Source organism: Lactuca virosa, chromosome 8 (assembly GCF_052849685.1).
Source record: "Lactuca virosa cultivar CGN04683 chromosome 8, Lactuca_virosa_CGN04683_v6, whole genome shotgun sequence".
Classification (NCBI taxonomy): domain Eukaryota; kingdom Viridiplantae; phylum Streptophyta; class Magnoliopsida; order Asterales; family Asteraceae; genus Lactuca; species Lactuca virosa.
This window is the reverse complement of record NC_136433.1, coordinates 282109971-282121414: the sequence shown is the minus strand read 5'-3', so window position 1 is coordinate 282121414 and position 11444 is coordinate 282109971. Positions and strand designations below refer to the sequence as shown.

At 31.7% G+C, this 11444-nt stretch overlaps 1 pseudogene; it reads right to left on the bottom strand.

Moving 5' to 3' along the window:
* Nucleotides 1-594: 594 nt before the first annotated feature.
* LOC145131575 (ferrochelatase-2, chloroplastic-like) lies at nt 595-5654 on the bottom strand (annotated as a pseudogene).
* Nucleotides 5655-11444: the final 5790 nt, after the last annotated feature.

Sequence of the window (11444 nt, the reverse complement as noted above, 5' to 3'; positions counted from 1 at the left end):
TTTGATTTACATGTGAATCACATGCAATTCATATGTGAATTACATGTGATTCATTTGTGAATTACATGTGAATCGTATGTGAATTGCATGTAATTTACATGTGAATAAAATGTGATTCATATGTGAATCAGATGTGATTCATTTGCGATTCACATGTGAATCACATGTGATTTATATGTGAATCGCATGTGATTTACTTGTGAATCACATGTGATTTACTTGTGAATCACATGTGATTTACTTGTGAATCAAGAATAAGAAATGAAATGAGTATCAAGTAAATGAATCTGGCCTTTGCAAAGGGAGCAACCATGTAACCTATTGGTTGCACAATGAGCATAACATGTTAATGGATTTGATGTTGCTTGTAGTTCTTTTAGTTCCAACTCCTCACCGTCTTCTAGCATAGCATATTGACTTGGTTCTTCACTTTTCCCTTCATTCAGAGAAATTTCATCTATTGGTTGCTATTTCTTGGTTCACCCTTTTTTTATTATACTTTTACTTTGAGATTTCATGGTATTTAATATTTAAAAGCAATCAACAAAGAAGCTTACGTCTTGAGGTTTATTAAAATTTGCAACTCTTCTTTTATTAAAAGTCATCCATATCCTTGATATAACCATATCGTTGATACCAAGACTGGATAATAGCAACATGAAGCTTAGACAAAACTTTGTCTTCCCTGCATGTGATTGTGATGTGACTCAAATTAATGAGTTTAAAAATAAGGAATCTGATAGAAAATGAAATCAAGCATTTATGATTTACCTAAAGATGTTTTAAAGTGCACGTATACTTGACCCAATTGTTGAAATAGAAAATTGAGGGTAAAGAGGCAACACCACAAGCCTCGTGATACCATCCCTCTTAATCTGTCATGGATAAAAAAAGAAACATCATTATTAACAATCTCAATTGATGACCACTTTATGGTAATCTTTAATTTATTATTATTATTATTACTATTATTATTATTACTATTATTATTATTATTATTATTATTATTATTATTATTATTATTATGTGTTGGAATTGAAATGCCCTATTGATGGTAAACCACTTATTATCCACTTATTCTCCAAAATGTGTCTTCAAATGAGCAATTACAATGAAAAAGGATGATTAAATAATAATAAGTTAACTACCTGTTGGGCAGCTTCTTCAGTGAAAGGATGCCAGTAACTCATTGCAATGTAGACATTAGCAGGTAATTTCTTAGCTTCAAGTTCTGAATTTAGAGCAGCAACCTACAACAAACAACTATAATCATAAATATATACTGAAATGAAATGCAATATAATAATCAGATGAAAGTCAATTAGTAAACTCAAACATCAATAATAGCATGTCTTAACAATAACATAAGCTTCTTTACTTTTTCTTGCTCTTAATACAAAAATGATTTGTGCTAAAGGTCGTTGTAGGAAACAGAACAACCTTGGTAGACGGATAATATCATGTCCTGTCACAACTGGCATTTTGTCAGGAAATTCTGTGATCATGTAAACATCAACTATGATAATACTTGTAACATTAACTTGATATCATACACTATGTTCATTCTATGACCACAAACCTAATCAAGGTTCACAAGTGAAGTTCAAAACTCTACACAAAGTGTCCAAATAGTCAATTGGGGAGTTGAAAACCCTAGAGACCTTGGTTCAAGTTCATTATGGACTAGGATTTCCTTATTGGGCTTAATGGACCAATAAGCATTCAATTCAACTACATTAGGCTTGGAAACCCTATTTGGATTCTAAATAGACCCAATTCATAAATATATAACATTTTGGACCATTTGGGCCTAGAATGATTCATTCTAACCCTAATGGGCCTTATTGGGCCATAAATGAATTAATTTGCCCTAATGGGCCATAAACTCCCTTTCTTATTTCAAATGGGCTGTGGACCATCTAATGAGCCCAATGGGTCGAAAAATAAATATTGGGCCTCATAATTTCGAACCAAGGCTAGAAATGGCCCAAGCTAATCCACCTCCTTTCTCTTTAGCCCATTCTCGGACCAATGAGGAAAAGAAAAGAAAAATTAAGGGAAATTAGAGGATTAATGAGAGCTTGTCACCTCTTTATTGCATGGTGGATCTCCATGCACATCACCTCGCTCCCTCTCTCTTCTCTCTTCTTCTTCTCGGCCGAAACACCTCACACCACCCTCACTCTCTCAAAAATATTTCAAGCAAATTCTCTCAAACACTCAAGAACATCCTACTTCCCCCCATCCAAATTTTCGAGATTCTAAGTGCTTCAAGAAGATCTTCACCAAAAATCATCTTCCCTTGGTAATTCCTTACATATCTAAGTTGTATAACTTCATTCTTATGTTAAGATCACTCCTTCTAAGCATTTTTTGATCATACTCTTAGAAAACCCCCATAAGCTCGAGATCTATTCAAGGAAGGCTTGCTAGAACCGAAACCTCTTCCATTTCTTCTTCAAAACCGAGAACAACAAGAAAGGTGAGTTCATACCCCCTTGTTTTCGGTTTTCACTTGTTTTTGGGGGAGAATACAAGTATTTATGTGTAGATCTATGTGTTTATGCATGATATGTGTGATTTTCTTGGCTTTTGTTAGTGTTTGGGTGAAAAACTCGATGGATCTATAGAACTATAACAAAAATAAGTGTGAATCACAAACAAAGACATTTTAGACACCAAACTACAAAGTTAAAAGTGTTATAAATGCCTAAGTTGTGAAAAACCAAACAAAATCTTGTATAAGGATCATTTTTGGCAAATAAACAAAAGTTTGGGGTCAAGAGTGACACCTACGGTTGTATAAGGGCTAAAAGGGTATTATTAGCTTAAAAATGAGTTTTTATAACAACCATATTTTTCTAAGGGTCAAAAGTGTAAAATTTGGCATTTTGGGCCTTAAGGTGGGGCTCACGACCTATTGGGCCCAAACTTGCCAAAAATGTCAATTTTTGGGGATTAAAATGTTATTTAATCAAAACTCGAGCCAAAAATGAGAATAAACAAGATTTGGGGCTGAAAATGACACTATCTCAAGATTTGGACCAAAAATGTTAATTTTATAAAAATGGGGCCGAAAAGGTCATTTTATGCAAATAAGGGTTGAAATTGTAATTTTCTGCATAAATGGATTGGAAATGTCATTACATGTATTTTTGGGCCAAACCCGTCAATCACTAAACATTTGGGGCGAAAATATAGATTTTATAAATTTATGGACTAAAATGTTATTTTTAATTTAAAATAGACGAAAATGACATTTTATGTAAAATAAGCCTTTAAATGATCAAATTAGTTCTCAAGGGACCTAAAGTGTAAATTTTTATGAACACGGGTTCAAATTATAAAATTTTTGACATATCAAACCAAAAATATCATTATAACCAAACATTGGACTTTTTATAACACTACGGATAAATAATTCGATTAAACGAAATACAACAATGGTGCGATTATTGAGTCTAATATTTGTTATACATGTTTATTGGGCCTTCGTGGTCCAATTACATGTTTATTGGGCCCAATGTATTCATCACATGTCTATTGGGCCTAAGTGACCCAATTACATGCTAAGTGGGCCTAATTTAGCATTTACAGGTTATTGGGCCTTAGTGGCCCATTTACATGCTAATTTAGCCCGGAAATAACTTACACGTCTAATGGGTCATTGTTGCCTTTTCTTCATGTTTGTTGGGCCTTATCTTTTCATTTCATACATCATCTAGTGTTCGAACTTCTAAATACATATAACATTATACAAATTCATGTGGAGACAAATGAGATCTAGTGAGACGTGTCGGTTGACACCACCGAGTGTATGGCCGTAGCTTGTAGTTATAATCAGAGTCTCCTGGAGGGAGAGCGAGAGTTTGTGTATAGATCTATACGGGGGTGACTCCCCCACACCTGAGTTGTTCGCTACAGTTAGACTAGGCCAGTCTAGGGTGACAAAACCTTGAACAAAAATCCGGCATTTGGAAAAATGCCAAGACAGGCAAATCAGTCACTATCATGTATGGTTATAACGACTCATATAGAGATCCATTTCCATTAAGACATTACGGAAAATTAATAACTCGTAAGTCATAATTATACAAAACATTTTTACAGTGCAAAGACCGTGACATTTTTATAAATCAGAAAATATCGGATTTTCTGGGGAAATGCTATTAATCAAATACCACTTACTTACAACAGAAAGAATACAAAGAAATTTGAGCTGCATTCCTATATGTTACTACTATGAAATTCACACATGCATTTATACTCGAGTTTCACATCATTTTTCAGACTTTTTACAGAAAATATCGGATTTTCTGGGTTTTACAAACAATACAAAGACTTTTATTCAAACATGCTTATGAACTCACCAACATTATATATGTTGACAGTTTTCAAAATAACTTGTATTCTCAGGTAATCGTTAAGCAGGAGGATTTTCAAGTGTGTATGGATTTATTTTGTGTATCATCACTCATCGTACTATTAATACTTTGGAATTATGTAACCTATGACAATGTACTTGATGTGAACAATATCAGCTGTATTATGTAATGTTTGGTGATGAATGTGTTATGTTTCATGTATATTCATTGTGATGATATTTCAATTGATAGTCACACGAGCCCTCGTACGTTTCCGCCGTCTGGTTCGGGGGTGTGACATGTCCCAAACACTAAATTGTTAGCATGATGAAAAATATTGGAACTAAATTAGCATTGAATCTTTCTTTATACTTTCAAAAAGGAATTAATACACATACCGGATCTGCAAAGATGTTATAGAGAAATGTTGAACATCAACAAGTGTCTCTAGGCCTCCAAGATTCAAAAGCAATACTCGAACTTTTTCCTCCTCCAAATGTGAATCAGATTCAGTTTCACTCAAAGGATGTGTGCATACCCCTACAGAACCGAAGCTATTTTCAGCTAAACCTATGTTCTTAATGGGGTCATCCAATTTTAATTTCTGGAGGTTGCTGACAGTTGAATTGGAGTTCCCAGATGCTTTTCATGTATGGTTGCAGAAAGAAACTTGATGTTTTCTATGGAAACACACACTACAAGTAGATCAAGTATGTGGATGTTTTAGTTTAATTATAACAAACATGAGGCAATTTCATGAAGTGTGTGAACTTTTAAAAGAGCTAAAAATTTTTCTGAATAGAAATGTCAAGGAAGTTAATGATCCAACCACAGCTCGTTTACACGTTAGTGATGTCTAACTTAGATTAACAAAGGCATGACTAAATTTCAGAATAATTTCAATACTAACAACCTAAAATTGTAAGATATGAAGCAGATACAGGTTATATGAGAATCAAACGCTATGGATTCGACAAATTTTATAGAACCAGATTATAATATAGCTTCTAACGCATGGATCTCCAGTAGACTTAGGATTCAATTTCCTTACCAATCTGATTTCAGTTTTAATACCGATCAGGATTCAAAGGAAGTACAACATTTCATAATTGATCAGGCGAAACTAATAACATAAATTGCACATCATACACACAATTGAATGGCATCCATGCTTGTACACAAGGATATTCATATATAAACTTACACTGAAGAATTGTGGTTGAATTTGGAGGTTGTCAACTCTGAGAGTTTCACGCTTGGCAGAGCATGAGAAGTCGTTGTTACGTCCATGGTCATTGTCAACACATGTTGGAAGGTTTGTGATATAGAAGCTTTGATAGTTGGAGGATTTTAGATTTCATGTCAATTGATGTTTATCGGAGATAAAAGTTGGATCGATTGTGGATCCATAGATGTCAATGAAGAGTCTGAGTGATGATGCGACACAATCAGTAGACGAGGCGACGACGGGAGGAAGGAAGGAACGGTGGCGAATATTCATGAATCACGATCTCGACGGCCGTTGTAGGCGGTGGTCATGAATCACGATCTCGAAGGCCGCTGTAGGCGGTGGTCATCGACAGAGATACATTGGTCGTTGGAGGCTAAACCATGAGAGAGAGTGTGTGTGAGAGAGAGAGGGAGAGAGAACGAGATATTTTTCTCCAGATCTGTGATTTAGGATAATATTAAATTATTTTTTTGTTTCCTATACCCTTTCCCTTTTAAGTTAAGATACCCCTGCCCCAATAAGTTTCTATTTATTTACAAAAATGCCACAAATGATCTTGGCCATTCGTTTTTTTTATCTAATGTTCCACCTTTAGTTCTCGGGTTCTCGGGAAACTATGAGTTCTCAAATGATCCTTGCTCTCTCTCTCTCTCTCTCTATATATATATATATATATATATATATATATATATATATATATATATATATATATATATATATATATAGGTAAAGGTTCAAATGAGAACCAAAAAAGATTAAGAACCCGTAAAAACCAATTTTTTTTTGACAAATTAAACTTAAAACCCATTATTATGTATCAGATGTCAAACACTCAATTCTTCAAACTCTTTCAAACTCTCTCACCATACTTGAAGAACACACCAACCTTACCACCACCTACCACCAACCACCACCGCACCACCGTTGTTGCCGCCTCCTACCACCGGCCAACCACTTCCATCAGATCTGTATGCTCCAAACGATTCCGGATCTACATTTTCAGTTTCAGATCCACGATTAATGCCACTAGATCTATTATTTTCTGTTCCAGATCTACAAGTTCCAACAAGCAACGAAGATCCACCACTATCATCAACGATCGTCACCGTTGTAATCGTCATCCTCTGATCTCCAATGAAACACCATCAGATGTGCCGCCTCCTTCTATTTTCTCTCGCCTCCTTCTCATCCTCTCTGGTATTTGGTGAAAAACTACTAGATCTGATGTGTTTCATGTTACATCTCAAGTGAAACATTACCGTCTACGTCGCATAAGAGCTTACTCACACTAGATCTATCATCTTTGTTTCCTTTACTACAAGATTAGAAGTTTTCTGGTCCAGATGTATGATTTTCGCCACCACAAATGTCTAGATCTACGATTTTTGTCAACATCGATGAACAGGTCTACAAGCTCCGACGGGATTTGGTTTCATTTTCTTCAAGTCTCAGTATGGTGAAACACCGCCAACTTGTCTCCATCTTTTTCTCTCTGATCTCAGGTAAAACACCACCAGATCTGCATCAGGTATGTCAAATTTTGTGTTGATTATTTTTCCTTTTATTAAACTGTGAATTTAATGTTTTAATCTATTTTTTATTGTTTACTTTTCTTAATATTAGTTTTAACTACTATTAAGTTGTGAATCCAATGTTATTAATACACGAATCTAAGTTTATGTTCTTATTTGTTATGATACTTGCATAGATTTTTGTTTCATAACTTAGGTTTTTTAGTTGTTATATTGTGAATTGAATTTAAAATGTGTTATAATGTTAATGTTTTCTTAAATAATGTGAATCTAGGTTTTTTAAGTTGTGAATTGTGATGTTTAAATGTTTTTATTAATTTTTTAGTCATGTTAATATTAGGTTTAAATGTTATGAATAAGAAAATGTTAGTTTTATGTTGTGAATACATGATTTGTTACAAGTTTAAGTTGAGAATATATGATTTTTTATAAGTTTTAAGCTGTGAATGCATGTTTTATATTTATTTTTCTACTTACATCTATTATAGATCTCTACGGTGCATTTTTTTTATCCTTTTTGTTCTTCTGTTAAGGTGTGAATTTAATGTTTTAATCTCTCATTTGTTTTTTTATAATCTTAGTGTTAACTTCTATTAAGATGTGAATTTTCTGTTTAAACTGTGAATTGACTATATAAGATGTGAAATTTGTGTATTAAATTGTTCGTTCATTGTATTAAGCTATAAAGTTTGTGTATTAAACTGTGCATTAATTGTATTAAGAGTGTTAAGTTGATAATATGGTTGTGAATGCATACTTTTTGTATATTAAACTGAGATTTATTGTACTAAGCTATGAACTTTGTATATTAAGATATGATTTTTGTGTTTTAAATTGTAAATTGACTGCATTAAGCTGTGATTTTTTTGTTTAAACTGTGAATTGAATGTATTAAGCTATGAATTTTATGTATTAAACTGTGATTTTGTGTTTTAAACTATGCATTGAATGCATTAAGCTGTTATTTTTCTATATTAAACTGTGAATTTTTTATATTAAACTGTGATTTTTGTGTTTAAAAATGTGAATTGGCTGCATTAAACTATGGATTTTCTGTTTAAATTGTGAATTGGCTGCATTTTGCTGTGAATTTTTCGTAATTTGTGTTAAAATAGGAATGATTTATATATAAATTTTTGTGTTAATTTTCTTATTAATATATTTATTTTTTTGTTGTATAAATTTGTAAGAATCCACTAGTTTTTATAATTGTTTTGCATTAAATTCAAAACGAGTGAATTAATAGGCTTTATTAGACTGTGAATGTAGTGTTTAAGTTGTTAATGAATGACTTTATCTACATATCTGATTTGGAAGAAATGACGGCTATTATGTTGATACAGGTGGTTGGTGGTGGTAGAGTTTAAGTTTTTGACTTCTTTGAATTAGTGAATTATTGTAAAAAACAGTTTGTATTAAGTTGTGAATTTTTTGCATTAAGCTGTAAATGGACTGTGTAAATCTGTATTTAATATAAGTTTTGTGTTAAAATATGAGAGCATATACGGATGAAAATATTAAACTGTAAAAATTATAAGTTTGCTCTTTTCATACCAAAAACACACAAAAAAAAGGATTTTACCATGTTTAATAAGAGTATCGTGTAAGTATTTACTAATTAATTGGGGTTCTTAAGGTTCTTAATCTTTTATGGTTCTCAATTGAACCACTCTCTCTCTCTCTCTCTCTCTATATATATATATATATATATATATATATATATATATATATATGGGTTCAATTAAGAAAAAAAAGTTGAGAATGAGGGAATCATTCTAAGCCACATATTTGTTTTGCCGCAAAACACTTAGGTGTACTGACGGAAATAGATAATGGATACACATGTGTTTTCCAACCAAACATTTTTCCTTAAACTATGCTAATCATTAAATTAATATACAAAATTTTTTTTTTTTTGTTTTTTTGATTTTTGAAAGCTATTTTTATCAAAAAAATTATTTTAAATATATCAAAATTCATAATTTTTTATTCTCTATAAATAGACATCCATATTTATATAGTTTTAAGATAAAATAAAAAAAATTATTTTTTTTAGAGTTTCAACTCTCGTTATTCATAAGTGAATAAAAACCGATCACATATTTATTACATTACATTCGTTATTCATTTATGAATAAAAAGTATGTTTAACTTTTTTATAGTTTAAGTATCATATATATATATAAATATAACATGTAATAAAACTTTTTTTTACCTAAAATATATTTTTTTACATCATCTTTCGTCACACGTTATATTTATATATGAATAAAATGTGTATTAATGATTATCATATGTTATATTCATACATAAATAAAAAAATTATCAAATTTTTGTTATAGTTCGTTTGTTATTCGAATATGAATAAGTAGTATGTTAATAAAAGTCGACGTGTTTTAAAATTTTGAACTACTTATTCATATATGAATAACAAATGAACGGTAACAAAATTATGATAAATGTTTTTTTCATATATGAATATAACTTGTGAGGAAGACTAATACACATTTTATTCATATGTGATTATAACATGTGACGAGAACTGATGTAAACTGTAAAGAGTTTATATATGTTATATTTATATATGAATGATATTTAAAGTCTAAAAAAAATTAGTCATACTTTTTATTTATAAGTGAATAACGAATGTACAGTAATAAAAATCTGATGCATTTTTATTCATTTATTAATAATAAGAGCTGAAACTATAAAAAAAAATTACTTTATCTTAAACTATATGATATTGATGTCTATTTATAGAGAATAAAAATTTATGAATTTTGATGTATTTAAAATCATTTTTCGATAAAAATAACTCATTAAAAATTAAAAAAAAAGGAAAAAAATTATGTTTTTGTATATATTAAGGTAATGATTAGCATAGTTTAAGGAAACATGTTTTGTTGGAAAACACATGTGTATTTATTTCCGATTTCCGCCGGTACGTTGGAGGCTTTTGCGACAAAAATAAATGATTCGTTGAGAATGATTCCCCAATTCTCAACCTTTTTAATTTTCTTAATTGAACTTACCTCTCTCTCTCTCTCTCTCTATATATATATATATATATATATATATATGGAGAGAGAGAGAGAGATAACTATTATTAACAACTAACTAATAAACCAATCGTGAGCGTCGAAATTTAAAACGATCAACGACCAATGAAATTGATATATACTTATACATTGGACGCACATACACCGTATTATACCATAAAACTCACATTTTTATCAAAAAACCAACCTCTTTTTTCGTTTAATTTTTTTAAGCCACGTCTATCGGAAAAAAACCGAACATACCGTTGTTCACGATTGTTCGTCATCTTTTCATAGAGATCCATTTGATATATAAAAAACAATTTTTTTTTGAAAAAAACCACTCCGGTTTGTTGTTTTTTTTTTCAATACTTAAGTTTATTTTTATCTAAAAAAACTAAGTATACCAAAGATTTCAATTCTTTGTCCTATATTAATTAACATTAACAACGATTAAAAAAACCTCGATGTCTGAACTGTAAATATTTAAATTTTGACATTCACAATGTGAGTCCGACTTACTATTATCCACATTGTGAATCTATACAGAAATTTCGTTTTTTTTACATCAATATGAATCTATGTAAAGAGTAAAAAAAATATGAATATTGATATATTTATTGTAACATCCAATTTTTCAAGTAGCTTCAAGTTCATCCCTCGGATTTGAATTAGGTCACTTTTGGCCCTTGGTTTGGAAGGAAGTGGCAAAAGGAGGGCTTAGTGGCAAAGAGGAAGTTTTGGGGTTGAAGTAGTACGCCGGGCGTACATGTGGTACGCTGGGCGTACGCATGTGTACGTTGGGCGTATTGTGCCAGGAAGGAACCCTAACTTTTAGGGTTTGTGGAGTATTTAAACACTTTATGGACCATTCCCTTTCATCTCATTCAGCCTCCACACCTCCCTTAGCCGTCTTGAGAGAACCCTAGCCTTCTAGTGATCATTCTTGAGTTTTTAAGAGTGTTCTTGTGCCTTTAAGAAGAAGTTTGTGCATCAAGGAGCCAATGAGGGAAGAGTTAGCTTGTAGATATTGGTTTATCATCTGTTTTGGGAACTCCAGAAGGTATAAAGTTGTTACCTTTGAGCCTATTCCTTCTAGATCTATTCTTGGTGGTTTATTTGCCCTCTTTTGTCCCATAAAGTCCCATTATTATGCATGATTTGTTTTGGACGATTTGAGCTGTCCTTTCAGACTCTAGAATGGGTCCTAAGGCATAAAAATGAAGTCCCTTGGGCTAGTTGGGTCCCTAGTTCTTGGTAGGAGGTCTTAATGGATTAA